This window comes from Pogona vitticeps, chromosome 4, assembly GCF_051106095.1.
Source record: "Pogona vitticeps strain Pit_001003342236 chromosome 4, PviZW2.1, whole genome shotgun sequence".
Lineage (NCBI taxonomy): Eukaryota > Metazoa > Chordata > Lepidosauria > Squamata > Agamidae > Pogona > Pogona vitticeps.
The window spans coordinates 11,459,242-11,478,372 of record NC_135786.1 but is presented as its reverse complement, the minus strand read 5'-3'; the positions used below and the strand labels follow the sequence as shown (position 1 = coordinate 11,478,372).

The window sequence follows — 19,131 nt, the reverse complement described above, 5'->3', positions numbered from 1 at the left end:
AGAACAAGAGATTTGCAGAGGAAGAGCAAATTTTAATTCTTCCCCCCCACACTGCTTTCTCCAGGGTGCACACCTGCACACACCTGCACTTTACTCTCTTAACCTCTTTTCTCTTTGGATCATGGACATTGTAGTGAATGGAAAATGATGGGATGCTTGAATACACATATCCTCCAGTTTGGCATTCCTTCCCTACCTCTTCTTGTCCCGTTGCAGCAGGAAAGCACAGTCATGGCTTTAAGAAATTCACTGATTGCCAAGCACTGTTGCGGGTGTTGCCATTTTTGTCATACAGGCAGTTGTTTTTATGCTTGACATAAAAGTGAGGAGTCAGAAAGATAAAGAAGGAAACAGTGCCTCGCCTGCTGCTACTTGCCTCTGCTTATTGTTATTTCTTGGCACGCCTTTCCCTAAGAACACATCAGCCCTTGTCACCCAATTCTCACAGGCCATGCTCTTATGGACTGCCACACCGAGAGAAGCTGGGAAGACATCTATAGAAAATTGTGCCTTTTCAGTCATGGCACCATCCTTATGGAGTAGACTCCCAACAGAGCTGGGCCAGGTACCCTTCCTCCCATCTTTTAAGAGGATGCTCAAGACAAAGATTTTAAGGGGATCCTCTCTTGATTCTAGAGACATTTATGCCACCTTCCTTGTCATTGTCTGGGTTAACTTTGTTTTTATGTTAGATATATTCTATTCTGTTCTGTTCTGTTCTGCTACACTATGCTATACTGTTTCTATTGACTTTGATTGTAAACAGCCCGTAGTAGTGTCTGGCATTCTATGCAGTGATATACAAGTATATGAAAGGAATGAATGGATAGATGGATGGATGATAGAATAATTCAGTTGGAAGGAGCCTATAAGCCCATCGAGTTCAACCATCTGCTCAATGCAAGAATCCAAATCAAAGCTGATCTGACAGATGAGTGTCCAATTTTCTCTTGAATGCCTCCAGCGTTGGAGTGCTCACCCCCTCCCAAGGTCATTGCTTCTGCTGTCCTACTGTTCTAACAGTTAAGAAGTTTTTTCCCCTGATGATTAGCCTAAATCTGACTTCCTGTATCTTGATGCTATTATTTCATGTCCTGCATTCCGGGATGATCAAGAATGGATCCTTTCCTTCTTCTGTATGACAGCCTTTCAAGTGTCTGAAAAGTGTGATGATAAATAAATAAATAAACTCAGAGGCCTCCTAATTTTTTATAAAAACATAGGCCTAAAGTACCAAAACTGGATGCTTAGTAAAGGGATAGTAAAATCTTTTTCTGTTTCATGTAGGCTCTACAAGCACTATCAAAGCCTCTGAGCTTCCAAGAAAAGCAGCTACCCAAGCAATTTCTATTTCACCCTCCTTGGTTCCCTTCACCCCCACCTTCCTGTGAATTCCTGTTTCATTCAAACACCTCAGGCTGCTTTTTCCACTTAAAGGCTGCATCATGGCTTTTGGGATTCCACACAGCTTTGACACCTTCCAGCTCTGCCTTGGAGCAGAAATCCTTGCACATTGCCCCAGAGCAGAGGGAAAGTGGCCGCTGGTGAATTTAGAGAACTTGAGGGAAACGTTGACAGCAAGTCAGCTGCTGCCAGTAGAGAACCTGATGGGCTGTCAGAAAGATTTGGAAGAGAAAATGGGAGGGGTGCCAGGTGGATCTGGCATGGGGTGTCTAAGCTTGCCTGAAGCTGACTTGTCAGCTGCTGTTGATCCTGAGGCAGGAGAATCCGCTCATCATGTCAGGCCAGTTGGTTGAGTAGGTGAAGAACGTTCAAAAGGCTTAATGTATGTGAAAGAGGAAATGGAGCTTGAGAAAAGAAAGCCGTAGGAGTTGGCTTGCCCCCCAGGATAGTGCCCAAGGAAAGGCTTGTAGTGTTGACTTCTTCATTGAGCAACTGTCAGCAATAATATCTGGCCTTTCTTCTTCTCACATGGGAGATTATCTGGGCATTGGCTCTGACAAGCTTGACTGTAATGGGAGTTGTAGGTACTATTTCTCAATTCCCGAGAAATCGGAGGGAACAACACAACACTGACTTAGTTTCTTCTGGATGAGAGGCCAATGAAGACTTCATAATACAGTGCTGCCCCGCTAGACGATTACCTCGCAAAATGATGAATCCGCATGACGATGAGTTTTTGCGATTGCGATAGCGGTTCGCAAAACAGTGTTTCCTATGGGTGATTTTCACTATACGATGTTTCGGATCGTGCTTCGCAAGACGGTTTTCCGCCCGGTACCGATGCTTTGCAAAACGACGATTGTCCACGACTCGCAAAATGGGTGTTTTCCAGACCAATGCATCGCAAGACAGCGATTTTAACAGCTGATTTGTGCTTCACAAAATGGCTTCCCTACGGGCGATTTTCACAAAACGACAACTATTTCCCCCATTGTAACGCATTAAACAGATTTCAATGCATTCCAAAGGGGAATCGCATTTCGCAAGATGATGTTTTCACAAGACAGCGATTTCAATGGAACGGATTAACATCATCTTGCAGGGCACCACTGTATATACTATGGGTGGCACACAAGTGGAAACAAGCAGGTATGCTGATACACTCGGGGAGGAATTCCCCCTTCCATCAGCAGAGGGTGCACAGTTCTTTAACCATCTCATTCAAACCCACAGAGAAGTTTTCTGTGGTTTAGGTATCTGGCTGCAGAGCCAGAGGTTGGGAGTTTGATTGTCCACTGTGCTTTCCTGACAGGAGCTGGACTCGATGACCAATAAGGTCCCTTCAAGTCTACAGTTCTAAGATGATGATGTGGCTACAAAAAAGGCAAATGCTATTTTAGGCTGCATTAACAGAAGTATAGTCTCCAGATCCCATGAGGTTATAGTTCCCATCTATTTAGCACGCGTTAGACTTCATATTGAGTACCGTGTCCACTTTAAGATGGATGTAGACAAATTGGAACACGTTCAGAGGAGAGCAACAAGGATGGCCATGGGCTGGAAACAAACCCTGTGAGGAAAGACTGAAAGAATTGGGCATGTCTAGCCTTGAGAAAAGAAGACTGAGGGGAGATATGATGGCACTTTTCAAATACTTGAAAAGCTGTCATACCCAGAGTACAGAACATGCAACAATGGGTTCAAGTTACAGGAAGCCAGATTTCAATTGAATATCACGAAAAACCTCTTAACTGTTAGAGCAGTATGACTATGACATTGTGGGATGGTGAGTGCTCCAACACTGGAGGCACATTAAAGAGAAATTTAGACAACCACTAGGCGGACACTCTTTGGTTTATATTCCTGAGCAAGGGGTTGGACTCGATGGCTTTATAGACCCCCTTCCAACTTCATGATCATGATCATGTCTCATTGATGGAACACATGAGGTCCTGGCATATTAACAAGCTATATGCCCAGGAGTACAGCAGCAGTAGGAAGAAAACTCACAACTAAGTCAGCATTCAGCTTTCTAGAATTGTGCTGCTATGCAATCAGCAAATTGGGGTAAAATCCAGCTCGTTACATGGATAAAGCCCCCATTATAACTTCTGTTGCTGTTTTGCCTTCAGTCCAGTGCTTGCTTCGCACTGCAGTAGACCCAATGAATCAATGTGACTAACAGAAATGTTGACTTATCAAGTTGTTCTTAATTCCGTAGACCGACAGTAGTTCAGACGAATGATTAGATTTGAGATGTACTTACTGTTCAGGGGTGGGGGTGAGGGTGACAGATGAGAGAGGGAGGGAGGGTGGAGGAAGAAAGAAAGAAAGAAAGAAAGAAAGAAAGAAAGAAAGAAAGAAAGAAAGAAAGAAAGAAAGAAAGAAAGAAAGAAAGAAAGAAAGAAAGAAAGGAAGGAAGGAAAGGAAAGGAAAGAAAGAAAGAAAGAAAGAAAGAAAAAGAAAGGACAAGTGATGACATTAAAGCTATCTTACCTGGTTCTCATTAATAAATAAGGTTACAAAGCTCAGTGACTATACACTATCTACAGCTGGGTTAATTGACTGGATCCCCAAGGAAGATAATAATAATTGGACTGCACCTTATAAAAATATTAAAGCTTTTGCAAGAGACCACTTTTAGCTCTCTGCTTGCACAAGGGTAAAAAATGCCAAAAATGGGACAATAAGCCATCTATCGCCTTCAGCTAATGGGAGGAAATTACAGGTTTACACACAGAGACTTTCTTGTGCATGTGCATGTACACATACAGCGAGAGAGGGAGGGAGGGAGGGAGGGAAGAGGAATTTAACTATCTAAAGATGCAAATGGGCATTGAAACAGAAAGGCCAGACTTTCTTTTGTTTTCTTTTTCTTTGAAATTCAGATCACTTATGCCAAAATATTGAAGGAATATAGAGACTGCTTTTTAAGAAATGCTTATTATTAAGGGGGAAACATTAGGAGGTGCAGTAGGCAATTGTGGATGAACAAGGGAAATACAGTCATTTGAAAAAAGAAAGTATGCCATCTTTAAATTCTATGGTTTTACTTATCAGGACATACAAAAATCATCTGGTCCTTAGTACATCTGAAAATTAGGTAAATACAACCTCAGATAAACAAGAAGATTTGACATATTGCACTGTATAATTATTTATTTAACAAAAATATGGCCAAAATGGAGAAGCTATGTGTGAAAAACTAAGTATAACTTTACTGCTTCCATAGGAATTAAGAAGAAGCAGCCAGGTGATGCTAACTAAATGTCCTTGAGTAAGCAAGTGTGACCACCTGTATAAAAGCCACTGTTTTAGCAGTTTGCTGGTCTGGAGCATTCAGGTGTGTGTTAACACAGTGCCAAAGAGGAAATATATCAGCAATTGTTGCTGCCCATCAGTATGGGAAGGTTTATAAGGTCATTTCCAAACCATTTAAAGTCCATCATTTGACAGTGAGGAAGATTATTCACAAGTGGAAAACATTCAAGACAGTTGTCAACCTTCCCAGGAGTGGACGGCCAAGCAAATTCACCCAACGTCAGACCATGCAAAGCTCAGAGAAAAACCCACGTGTTATATCTCTACAGGCCCCAGTTAGAATGTTGAATGTTAAATTTGGGTTAAATAGGGTCACTAGAGATTGGGTAGAAAGTCCATGCATTCAAAAGCATAATTAAGCCTTAATCCCCTTACCTGCCCCTTCCTTTTTCCTCCTTCTGGGAGGAAGTTTTCAATTAAAAAAATCTAAGTGGTATACACATCAGCACTGTCATAATGGACTTTAAAAACAATCTGTTTGCTTCCTTTTTATGCCCCTCCCCATGAAGGACCAGGGGGAGTGGTTAGTTTCCCAAGATCATTAAGTGGCTTAGCTGTCTTCTTAAGCCACTTAACAATATTGGGAAACTGAAGGTAGAAAGGAAATTTAAAGCGGCAAGCTCCACTTTGGTTCAATCCCACTGATTGAAGGTGCTGAAAATGAACCAAAGTGGAACAATCTTATCTATGTTTGCTAGCTTAATTAATTAATTAATTGTAGCTGCTGATGGGGAGCCAGAAAGGTGCAGGTAGGAATGCTTTGGGAATGGACTGTTTCACTCTAGCACTTAAGGCATCCAATTCCCACAGTAGACTAAAGAGCAGGTCAAATGCCTGTCTGATTGCACCCTCTCTCACTCAAAAGTCACAGTAGCTCCTCCTTAGTTATAGCCCTGTTGCAGTAAACAGACCTAATGAATAAGGGACATGATCTCACTATCATCAACACAGCACAAAGACAAATAATGTTGTGTCTTGCAGGGGATAAACAGTCTCTTTTATTTACCTTAATTCAAACATTCACTACATTTCTTGTCAGGGGGGGAAACTGAACCGCTGGAGCACTACCCTTATTAAACAACCAGGAAAACATGAAAATGATTTTCGTGCAATACAGCCTTATTATATGGAAAGCCTCTGAGTACTTGGGGTCACTGAGAACTATCACTGGGCCTGAAGTCCAAGCTTGATATCAGTTTGTTTCCACTGGCTACTCATTGTGTCCTGGATAAGCTTCAAGGTCCTGATTCCCACATATAACGCCCTTCAGGGTTTGAGACCATGCTATCTAATTGACGTCTCTCCCCAATGAGCAGATCCTCAAGGTAGTCATCCTAAAGGAGGTTCAAAAGTCCTCCACCAGATTTCTGGAAGGCCTGACTCCACCAGTCAGGCCTTCTTCCCAGTGGCACCAATGTTGTGGAACCAGCTCCTGCCCCCCCCTCTGCTAACGTTCAGAAGACAAAATGTTGTTTTTCATGGGAACTTTCCACACCAACCCTGGTTGATTTCATGCTCCCTCTCCTGCGCTCATGCAGAGGATTATCTTTGGTTCCTCTTGACCTTATTTTACTAAAATTTGAAGTCTCGTGTACTTACTCTTCAGTACTGTATGTTTTATCTTTTCTTGTAAACTGCCCAGGATAGTGTTTTCCACTAATGGGGCAGTATATAAATCAAATCAATCAAATCAAATCAATCAGTCAATAAGCTATTAAGGTTTTAGTTGCCTGTTCGCTGTATTTTGGATCACAGCTGCGCCGATCTCTCTGGTAGAAGCATATCCTCTCCAGCAGCCTTGTAAATCTTCGTCTGGTCTACAGCAAAGGCAATCTAGCTCTCTGGAGAGTTTGCACTAAATATTTTATAAAAGAGGACTTTGAGCACATAAAAAGAGGAGGAGTGGAGGAATAGGGAGTGAAGGGAGAAAATGCTGCTAGCAAGCCAGTAAATGATGAGACATCTCAAATGTCACTACCGCTTATTTGAGATAATAAGTATTTCAGCTCTCTGTTGTTTGTCGTGGAAACGGTACTGACTCCCCCCAGTCTTCTTTAAAGAAGTGGTGGATATTCGCACATGCATTTAGTCTACAAATAAATAAATAAATAAATAAAGTATCTTGAATCTCTTCATTGAGAATCTATCTCTGTTATAATTCTTCCAAAACTTACTGGGGTTGTGTTGCACATATTGCTTTAAAAATTCATGAACCCCAACTCTCTGATTACCACGGTTTGGTTCTCAGAAATTGTAGCCTTCCTAGACTTGGTTCCTCCACCAAGTGAAAGATAAAAAAGGACCGCCTGCTGGCAGCAGAGCTTGTGGCTTATTTATTTATGAATGAAATGAAATGAATGCATCACATTTTCTTTCCTGGCATTCACTGACAGAGACAAGCAACACTCCTACATCAAAGCTTCAGCAAATGCACATTTTATATTTAATTGTACAGGTTCGAAAGTGTGTGTGTGGGGAGGACATTTGCTCTTTTTTATTTTAATGAAAATCCAGAGATCCAATAAGATAGGTTGGGTGGCATTTTCTCTATTTTTCAAGTTTTTTTTTTTAAATTCATTGGGTAAATGTCTCTCCCCTCCATGGGAAGCATTTCTGGGAGCATAAAAAATTGGAGACTACAGAACAACAGTAATTCAAAATTTAAAAAGAGTGGTATGAAATCATAATAGGTCACAATAATCTATCTGTCTGTCTGTCTGTCTGTCTGTCTGTCTGTGTCTGTCTGACAGGCAGGCAGGCAGGCAGGCAGGCAGGCAGGCAGGCAAGCAGATAGATAGATAGATAGATAGATAGATAGATAGATAGATAGATAGATAGATAGATAGATAGATAGATAGATAGACAGACAGACAGACAGACAGACAGACAGACAGACAGACAGACAGACAGACAGACAGACAGACAGACAGACAGATTGTACTACCTGCATCAATAACTGTGGTTTCCATAACATCTTTGGAGTATAAAATTGTCACTTTTGATAGACTCTGACCTCTCTCTCCCAGAAAAAACTCTTAGCATCTCTGTGACAGCCAAGTCTATCTGGCATATAAATTGTCACCTTGGCAATAAGTGACATATTGCTACCTCAATAATTAACAGCTTGATAGTCGCATTCCTATGTTAACAAACTATTGTCCCTTTGTTACCCATATCCTCACTTGGCGATAGCTTTCAACACCATCGGGATATGTATAAATACAGAAGACATGGAGTAGAAGTCCTTGTATCTGAAGAATTTGATCTTGGTCCTCAAAATTCATTCTGATATAAATATGGCATTCTTGAAAGTGCCACAGCATTTTACTTTCTAGAATGTGGCTCAATCCCATCCTCATCAGAAAGTTGTAGTTTTAGAAGGGTTAGTCTGCACTAGCATATGAGGCAGAAGAGAAAGAAAAAAATAAGGAGAGAAAAACATTGTGGCACCTGATATATTTTAACGGGAGCTTTCATGAAGAAGTCTGAAGAAGTGGACCTCTCTGTGAAAGGTCACATTATAATATAGCAGTTAATATTTAAGATACCACAATGTTTTTGTCTTCTTTATTTTTTTATGTTGTTTTTGCCTCACATCATCCTAATTAATTTTCATTTCAGTTTGGTGGTAAGAAGTAATTACATTACTTTAAGCAGTTATTTCAAGTCCTGTCACAAAACGTCTTATCAGAAGATTTCTTACTTCTGTAAGACAATTTTATTCTTTTTTTTGTACCAGGAAAAGAAGGGGGAAAGGCCCTGAATGTTAACTCAGAATTACCATTTCTTCCCTTTCCCTTTTTCTCCTTCTAAACATTTCCCCATCTCTGAGCAGGCAAATTGTTGTACCATCTGGTGCTAAATTTATCCTGAAGCAACCTTGATACACAACCGAGTCATACGTAAGCGACTTCCTGCAGAGCATAGGTGATCTTTTGTCAAATACGAACAAAAATGACTGTAATGGAAATGACACTCGCGTTGCAGGGTTGTCTCGCATAATCGGGGATTTTGTTATCCCTTGGTGGGGATGAGGAAATGTAGGAGGGAAATTGCCACCAGGAAACAGTAACATTAACCTGCCCCAAAGACAGAGTAAGAATATTGTCACGTCGCTTCAGTATTTGGACAATTTTAATTAGCTTTCAAATGCAAAGCCACTTCATGTATTCGAAAGGAAAAAAGGAGAAAGCACAAGAGTTTGCGCTTTGTCGTGCTTAGACCCCCAGGCCTAGTTGAAAGGGAGACGGGGGTTGAACATGTATTTTCTTTTCGCTAGCTGTTCCTCATGGAGTTTGCCAGAGCTGAAAGTTCAGGCTTTCATTGGATTCCAAACTCCTTTTCAGGGTCTGGTCTAGTTGAAGGCATAGCTTAGTGGTTCTAGTTTTAGCCAGTTTCTGAGAGGTCAGTCAGAAAACAGTACTTACCTATTTGGAGTTTGCTTGTATGGGTGTGCCTTGGATTGTACCTCTTTGACAGGACTCATACCTTTGGAACGTTATGAGAAATGTAAGCAATATCTGTTGTTATATTGCTTTTATTCTCCCCCGCTGCCTCATTCTGTGCCTCTTCTATCTCCTTAAGGTCCCTAGAACAAGGTTTGATCTCTCTGTCTCTCTAACCCAAGCACAGGCGCACATGTATTGTTAGCATCATTTCAATAGGTATTTATAATAGTGTCCTGGTTAGACATCCTTCAGTCTCAAGAGACTACGGTAACGTGCACTGTCTTGGAACAGTGTCTAGTGTGGCTGAGAAAGCCAATTTGAGAGTGACCAGCCCTTCCACACTGAGGACAAATACAATCTGTCCCCTGTCCAGCTTCCTGATTTGGCTGGTTTCGGGACTGCCTCTTTGCCTCGGCCTGCTGGACAAGGGTCTGTTCAAATTGGGAGAGGCCATCATGCACCGCCTGCCTCCAGGCTGAACGCTCAGATGTCAAGGTTTCCCATCTGTTGAGGTCAATTCCTAAGGCCTTCAGATTCTGCTTGCAGATATCCTTGTATCACAGTTGTGGTCTCCCTTTGGGATGATTTCTCTGCACTAATTCTCCACACAGGAGATCTTTTGGAATCCAACCATCAGCCAACCTCACGATGTGCCCAAGCCAACGTAGACGTCACTGTTTCAGTAATGTGCACAGTGATGGGGTGGAAAGAGTGTGTGTGTGTGTGTGTGTGTGTGTGTGTGTGTGTGTGTGTGTGTGTGTGTGTGTGTGTGTGTGTGTGTGTGTGTGTGTGTGTGTGTGTGTGTGTGTGTGTGTGTGTGTGTGTGTGTTGTAAAACAAAGCATACAAACATGCATACAAAATTTCATATGATAGAAAGACAACCCAATGCAGAAATAGGCTGGAATGAACTTAACAGAGGGGAAAGGGAAACCTGTGGCTGAAACAGGCTCCAATAAACATAACAGAGGGGGGAAAATCCCACCCTGGGTGAAATTAAACTTTATAGATTCACCCTTCCTACTGACCTCCACATTTATTTGTTTCCTGCCTGTTCTGCCCCCATCCTGGAGATCCATGAGGTTCACCATTTATGATATGCAGTGAACTGCGAGCATCTATGACTGGCGTTTATTGCTCTGTGCTATTCCTGATAGCTTTTAACTCCACAGGCCCTTGCAATAAAAATATAAATACAAAGGTTTTATATCTTAATATGACTGGGTATCATTACTAAAATAATCAAAGTGTTGAAATTATTCTACTAGGAAATTATCCCCATTTCCGCAGGAGCATTTCCTGTCAAAGGAAACAGCTGATTAGCACTAAGCCGAATTTATCCTGCCGTAGATTTAACCACTGGCTTGAAGCTGACATTATTGCAAGGTGTGTAGAAATGAGCTTGCCTTGTTCTGTTTTGATGTCATTATAGGCAGGCGCTACATTTAACAGCACATTAGTGCAACAAGTAATGTCACTCATTAGCAAGATAGGTTTCTTTTATTAACTGGATTCATTCTGTCAGAAATGCCTTTTACACTTTCCGGTGAATCCAATGTCATGATGTATGAGTATGAATAATGTCTTTCCAATATAAATATTGCCAATATACCTTAACTGGAAGAGCAACTAGGTCTTTCAGATGAGAGTCACGGGGGTTGGGGGAATGGAGAATCAGAAACCACATGTATGGAACCCACATCTTGTTATATTTGAACCCTGTCACACTGCTGGTTTATCCAATAAAAAAGGGAAATGCTATTTTAGGCTGCATTAACAGAAGTATAGTCTCCAAATCCCATGAGGTTATAGTTCCCCTCTGTTCGGCACTGGTTGGGCCTCATTTTGAGTACTGTGTCCAGTTCTGGACACCACGCTTTAAGATGGACATAGACAAAATGGAACAAGTTCTGAGGCTGATCAAGGGGCTGGAAACCAAGCCCTATGAGGAAAGACTGAAAGAACTAGTTATGTTTAGCCTTGAGAAAAGAAGATTGAGGGGTGATATAATAGCACTTTTCAAATACTTGAAAGGCTGCCATACAGAGGAGGGACAGGATCATCTCTATCATCTCTGAGTGCAGGATATGCAACAATGGGCTCAAGTTACAGGAAGATGGATTTCGGTTGAATTTTAGGAAAAACTTTCTAATTGTTAGAGCAGTAAGACAAGGGAACCAATTGCCTTGAGAGCTGGTGTTCCAGCACTAGAGGCATTCAAGAGAAATTTCGACAACCAACTGGCAGATATCCTTTGATTTGTATTCCTGCATTAATCAGGGAATTGAACATGTTGGCCTTATAGCCCCCATCCAACTTCATGATTCTGTGATACTTTTCCGTATTTATAATATTTTATGCCTAACATTAGATCCTAAATGTGGTCTGTTCACTGCCATATTGTGCATTCTTCCTGTAGATGTATTTAAGTAACTTCACATCCGGCCCTGGATGCTGAACTTTGTTTTAAATTGTTCACAAGAAAATGATAATAATCCCTCTACCTTGTCTACAGCTGGTTGCTTTTTACATTATTCAATAAATAAAATCCCAGCTGAATAAAGCGGGAGGAGGGCATGTTAAATATTCAACTGGAAGGCTCACCAAGCTTTAGCATAATCTTAGCAGTTTAAATCTACTTTCCGTCCTGTTCTCTCCTACGAGCTTAGATCACAGTGGAAAAGAGTGAGTCCTTCCATTTCCAACTTTGAGAAAAGCACCTGCTTGGCTCAGAATGACTTAAAGTTTTCATTTGGTAAATCACATATTTTTTTCGAACAGTACCATTCTCTCTCTAAAGGGATTACTGTATAAAGCTGTACCAGGTCAAGTGAAATAATTAAACACAGCCTGGCTCCACTAATTAACTTATCCACAGACCATTGTTAGGTATTAGCGTTTTGAAGGCAGCATTAGTTTGTGTTAACCCATTGCAGCCTACAAAAGGAAACCTTAATACAGGCCGGAAATGTTTTGCGCTTGAAACTACAGCTTTGCAATATGAGAAGTCCCCTACTTGACTGCATAGCTCAGAGGCCGGTCACCAGGAATATCGGCAATCCTTTGGGCCCAAGTCTCAAGTCTGAGCCTTTGGTACCCAGTCCCAAGTCCTGATTAAGAACAAGCTTTTTCCCCAGAAAAAAGGGAAGAGATGCGTGGGCTCCAAGTCGCAAGTCGAGTCTGAGGGGGGAACAAGTTGAGTTACCGGTGCAACTTACCGTATTTTTCGCTCCATAAGACGCACCTTTCCATAAGAGGCACCAATTTTTTAGGAGAAGAAAACAGGAAAATATAATCTGTTTTCTTCACTCCATAAGACGCACAGACTTTCCACCCCCCCTATTTTGTGGGGGGAAAGTGCGTCTTATGGTGCGAAAAATATGGTAAGTCCGTCTTGACAGTGAGTTCCATATCTTGAGTCCCCATCCTTACCAGTCACATAGCCTCATGAAGATATTCCTTAAAGAACATATTTGACCTGGGAAAACCTCATGGCTCAGTGGTGAAACTGCTATATTGCAGCCAAAACTGTGCTCACGACCTGGGGTTCAAAACCAGATAGCTGGCTCCAGGCTCACTCAACCTTCCATCCTTTCAAGGTTGGTAACCTGAGTACCCATCTCCCGGGGGGGGGAACAATGTGTAGCCTGCATAATTAACTTATAAACCACTCAGAGAGTGCTTTAAGTGCTATGGGGCGGTACATAAGCAGCATACTTTGCTTTGCTTAGATCAGTTTTATTTTGATGAAAAAGCAGCTGTAGAACCCTATTCTGGAACTTGTTTGCATCCCAGATCGGGGACCTGTACCACTTTTCCGTCCAAATCTTCACCCAACCTATGTAGGGGTGAGAAAGCATTTTCATGTCACCTTAACTTTTTAGAATAATTTTCAAAACTTATAAAATGCTTTTGTAGTCAGAATGGAAAGAATCTGACAATTTTAAATAGAAATGTGGCTGCAGGAAGCTGAACTTTAAATGTGTCTCTCTCCAGGCGTTTTGAGAGCTTAAAAGTTTGGGCAGGACATTCCGTTGTTTTGGGGCTAAATTAGGGCTTCCACTCCTTTTTTTGAGAGAGAGAGAGAAAGAGAGGCATCTCAATTTTAACCACTTATATGGCAGGCAGGTAAATCATGGCCACTGGATTGGACTGAATGAACAAAAGAATTTAGTATTAAATACATAAAAATGTTGGGAGTACATTTGCCTCAAAAGAGTATTGTAACCTAATCTGTAGTGGAGTGGGGACTGCAGGAAATAGGGTAGAAGAGTCCAACAATGTTACATTTTTTTAGTATAAACTTAGCTGAGGGTTCTGATTTTTCCCTCATTGTTTGAGGGGTTCGTTTAACAGTTTTTACTGCTTCACGAATGTTGTGCTCTTCAGCCTTTGTCCTGTTTTAATTATGTAATTACCATGTTTTTATTACTTTTTATACCACTGGTTTTTCATATAGCCTAAAAAGCACCTTGAAGGTACTGATTCCAGAAAGCAGAGCAGGCAAACTTTGTTCTTTTCCAAATGAGTTGAGTAGACGTCTAAGAGATGAACCAGAATGTTGTATTTCATGCATCTTAAGGTAAAAGCAAACTGAATCATAGCCAGTTGCAAAGAGTTTATGGGCCTTAAAGTAGGCTGAAAACCCCAATATTTTTGCCATTGTCCGTTTTGGTACGGAGCATCCAACAAGCTTAGAAACAGCTTGATAGAATTTCTACTCTCCACCTCTTCCAGACCAAACCCTGCTGAGATTTCTTCTATCAGTTCCAAAGCTGTCATTGTCTAAATACACTTATTACTGGTATACTTCCTATGTCATTTAAAGCAATTGCTGTCCACTTTCTCTCATTGTGCTGCTCAGATTACATTCTTCAGCCCCTGAATACTAAAGGCAGGCAGACACATAGGGGGTAAGCCTTTTTCCTCCTCTACTGCCATGAGCAAGCTTTGTGGAGAGGAAATAACAGCCAGATGTTCACAGCAGGAAAGCAACAGGCAGAAGCAAAAATCTTGGCAAAACAATTCATCCTTATAACTGAACTGGCTCATCCTAAGCCTATCAAGATGTCTTCTCCTCTGGGTGGATGTAGCTGGAAAACGAGCCTTAATTGCTACAATGATGCAGCTGTCTATCAGAATTATTTTGGTGTCACATACATCATCTTTCCTGTTCATTCAGAAATGGTGGCAGGTGGTTTAGGACAAGAAAAATGTCTCTTTTCCCCACCACCAACCACCCATGGAGACTGTCCTCAAGCAACCTCCTTCCATGTGACTTACACACAGATAACCCTAGTGCACACCTATAAGCAAGCAAAACATAATGGGAGGCCAAACATGCTCAGGCTAAACTAATATTGGTTGTGGGGTTTCAGGGGCTCTTGAGACAAGACCCCATCCATGGCTCCCCTTTGAAATGTCGAAATGAGATCTTGGAGCTCTCTACTTCAATGACTCATGCAAGTACGCTATGTTACAAGTGCTAAACTACCATGACGTTTGGAAGACCGTATCCAATGGACATCACCAGATGGGCAATACTGAAATCTGATTATGTTCCCTGCAGCCAAAGATGGGGAAGCTCTATACAGTCAGCAAAAACAAGACCTGGAGCCGATTGTGGCTCTGATGATCAGCTTCTTATAGCAAAACTCAAGCTTAAACTGAAGAAAGATAGGCCTCCCTATCCTAAATGATGCCACAGCTGCCATCTTTGCAAAGGGCACATGGTTTCCCTTTTTACACGCCGTGGCTGCAGAGGCCAGATGGAGACCTCGGCAGCGGTGGCAACGATTACGGTAAGGGGGTGTCAGTGGGGGTGGAGGTAGAGAAAGGAAGGGGTGGAGATAGATTGTGGGAGGGGGGTTGTGGGGGTGGGTGACTGCAGAATGTTCTTTTGGCTTTTTTACGAAGGGACAAATAAAACGGGGAAATATTCGTCCCTTCGTATTTGTGGGGGTCTCTGGAACCCATGAATATGAAGGGATGAAAATTTAACAGATCAGCAATTTTACACGAATATTGCAATTGGTTTTTTAAAATTCATCCCCATTTTTAATCTCCATATAAGACTTCCCATACGCCAAGATCAAGTGGAAAGCCCTAGCTATGGGTCTCCTCTGTTTTATAACAGCGCCCTCTAAATAGTGGTTCCTATTTTTTTTTTTTTTCAGATCTTTGGTTGCCTCAGTCAGTAGCTATTTCTGCCGTTGCAGTGGATTTTTTTTCCAGCAACTGCAGTCAGTGATGAGTCAGATGTTATCTATGGGCTAGCTCTTCCAACTCTCTACTGGAATATGTTACTATACATCTGATGTCCTCTTTGATTCTTTTTTGGGAGAAAAACCCCAAGCACATGCATTGCTTGCAGAAGGTCTGAATTTCAAGGACCTCAAAAAGGAGGAGATGGAAACAATCACCTCTAAGAACCTTCTACCAGTAAGAGTTTCCTGGCCTTACAAAACTTTTATTGATAAATACAGATTTCTGAATAAGAGAGTATGCAGTATAAATATAGTCTCTATTGGATTTAGTTCTAACCATGGTAAGCTTTGGGACAGAAAGTAGAAGAAGTTCTTTCCAGCAGAGCGTGCAAAGGCCTAGTTATTAGCATTTGGTATCATTGCCTGCCTCATGATTACTTTGGTGTCTAGAACCTTCTGGCTTAACCGCCTGTGTAAGAGATACCGTTTCCATTCAGAATTTGTAGCTGTGTTCCTGCGTATTGTCTGTATTTATTTTGTAGCTCTCTTTTCCTCTCAGGGCAACTTATCTCAATATTGTTTTAGGAGATGTAAATAAAAGCATGAAAGGTTAGAATACTAAAACAAAGATAAACTGTAACATGAAAACACCATTGAACTAGAAGACATTTAAAAGGACATGAATAGAAGCTACAGCAGTTACCAGTTTAAAGCTCCTTCTTCGGCAGCCAATCAACCACCAAAAGCCCGCTCAGATTAAAGAGGGGAAAAAATGTCTTCTATAGGTTTTGCTTTTTGCCAAAGCCTTCAGTTTGGACCGATTAATTTAGAAGGTCTTGCTAACAGTAAGATTACGGTTGGCTGTGACAGTGGTTAGCAGCATTCTCTTCAACTTGATTTTTACAGCCAACCATAGTGGTGGCAGAAGAGCCGATGTCATCTGCTCCCACCCCCTGGAACAACAGTACGGTAATTTGTGATGTAGTTTTGCCCAGCAAGGCTTTGAGGATACGACAGTTCTCACTGCCACCACTTTTCTCACAGAACTTCCATCCAGATGGATGCTATGTCATGACAAGGCTTTGTTCTTTCTAGAAGACGCAATAGGTTGCATCCACTGAGAGGAATTCCACTGACACCCAAAGCAGCCACAAGCACCAAGGATTAAAAAAGAAGAAGAAGAAAGGAATTACAGTCACTGCCAATAGCAGAATCTTCAAAATATTTCAAAACGTTTACCTCTCCACAGAAATTCCCTTCCATTTCAGCTAGCTCTTCCCAGCTGCAATAACATTCAAGCCAAATTCTTGTGTTTTTGAATTTTCTACTCCATGTTGTGTTCTGCTCTTGAGCTGTTGAGTCTCTCCTGCCACACGTACTTTGTCTCAACCATATCAAGTTAGTGTGAGGAGATGGAGAAGCCTTATGTTCTCCATGTCCTTGAACCCCCTAGAAATGCATGGCTTAAATCTGCTGGATAGCTCAGTGGTCTGCGGCCGCAGAGCCAGAGGTTGGGAGTTTGATTCCCCACAGTGCCTCCTAGAGAGGGGCGTACTCCATCATCCATGGGGTCCCTTCCAGTTCAGCAGTTCAAAGTTTATTATTATTAAATCCATGGATAGGGCTGGCTGAACACATTAGGCTGCCCTGAGTAAAGAACAAGGTAGACCACTTCACCTGTTCCACAAAAGATGCTGACTGGACCACCAGAGGAATATTGATGATGAACACCATCCTCCACCACACCTAAGTGCAGGAGGTCACTTTAGGGGTATAAGAGAGGTGGAGAGACGCACAAAATTCTGTTCACTAGTAGAGGAAAATGGACAGGAGATAGTCATTGCTGTCCATCCGATATCTGCTGCCTGAGACTACTGTCTCTCTTTGCCTCATGGTAGGCTTAACTGTCTAATGATAGAGCCGCCAACTATTGCTTCACTCCCAGCATCTGCCGACTGAGGATGTTGCCTCATGGTGAGGCCATTCTGCCGGGCTTGTCCATAGGGCGAGACAGGGGACCCTGAGCAACGGTGATTGTAGGGCTTAGAATATTGAGCTAGGAAATCTGGCTTTAAATCCCCACTTAGTTGTGAAGCTCATTGGGTGACCTTGGGCCGTATTCTCCCAGACTGATCTGCCTCACAGGCTTCCTGTAAGACTAAAGTAGGGGGAGAATGCCTGATTGCACCACTTTGAGCTCCTTGGGGCGGGGAAAGAGAATATAAAAGAAACAAATAAATAATTGGGGAAACAAGACACCAACATAATAATTAAAGAAGTGAATGTTCATGCTTTAAATTTAAAGAAAAAGAAGAAGAGAACGAAGACAAAAGACATGATACATTGGAGCATGAGGAGGGTAGGCACTTTCAGAATAATCTCATGGCTGTTACATATGTACTTAGCTTTCCTCGTCATCACCCGTTCCTCCCCTTTTTCCCACAACACCAAGCCAGTTGCCTACTTAAATGCTCTCTGCTTTTATTGTACCTGCATTCTGCTGACAGACGTTGTAACAGCCTGCTTGCATGCCAGCACTTATTCTGAAAGCTAAGATTATTACTATTCAGGGGGAGTGCTGTGTCATGATCTGAGGTGATATTATTGAAAGCCTACTGCTAGTGCATTATCATCTAACAGGAGGCAATTACCTGATAAATTGTGACATTTTCTGGAGCCAGGCATTGGTTATACTCCAGTGGGAGCCCAGGACGCAAGCTGTAATCCTGTGTTCAAAAGTTCTTTAAGCACCACTGAAATGTTCTCCAGTGGCTCCCCTGGTTTTATAAATAAGAAAGTAAACCAAGCACTTCAAGGTACATAGATGCTTGTCTTGCTTTCTCTCCTGTTCTCTCTCTCTCCCTCTCTCCCCCCCCCCAACTTATCTCTGCTGGCCCACCCAACTGAAATGAAACATATAAGGATAATCCGGAGGTCTCTTGATGGCTATTGTAGAAACCATGAAGGGGAGACATATAACTGTGTGCCTTCATCATCATGTCATTAAGGCAATAAATGAGGTGGACATTTTTTTCCCTAGGAGGAAGGGTTGAAAAACCTGTTAAGAAATAGTGACATGATGTGTACAGCTCCTACAGATACTTTCCCTTTGTAAATATGTCCGAAATGGAGGCACAAAAAGTTGGTAGCACAGATCTTGGGAACATATGGTTTGAGTACAGGAGGGTCACTCTTGCTGGGTTTACCATAACTTGATGATAAAGCACGTCGTTTGCATGCAAAAGTCCATCACTGAACCCCTAACAACATTAGTTACAGCACATTCTGGTTTGATTAAGATCTTAAAGAAATATCAGTGGCTAAGATAATTCCATCAAAACATTATGCTTCATTGCTCAGTGAAAAGTGCAACACACCAGAACAGGTGAGACTGGGGTAATGAACCTGTGGCCCTCCAGATGTTGATGAATTACTCTCCCCATCATTCCCACCACTGGGCAGACTGGCTGGTATGGATGGGAACTGGAGATCGACATCAGTGGGAAGTGGAGCAGCCCATTATCCAAATGCTCAGTCATCAGGAAAATGCACCCTGTGTGTAAATAGAGGCAGCTCCTTCATAGGATCCAGTGATAAACTTTGTCCTTCAAATCATTTTGGGGCTAAGCCTGAGTTCAGGTTCAGCGGCGTATTTAGAACAGATCGATACAGCTGGCACAAGAACGTATATAAAGAACTCCAGACAATTTAATAGCATTTAAACTAGAATTGCCCGGTACTGAATCACAGCCC

General features: G+C 41.9%; 1 protein-coding gene across 8 annotated transcripts in view; it reads left to right on the top strand.

Moving 5' to 3' along the window:
* CDH4 (cadherin 4) overlaps positions 1 to 19,131 on the top strand; it is a 954,442-nt gene that overhangs the window by 822,157 nt on the left and 113,154 nt on the right. The window lies entirely within an intron of this gene.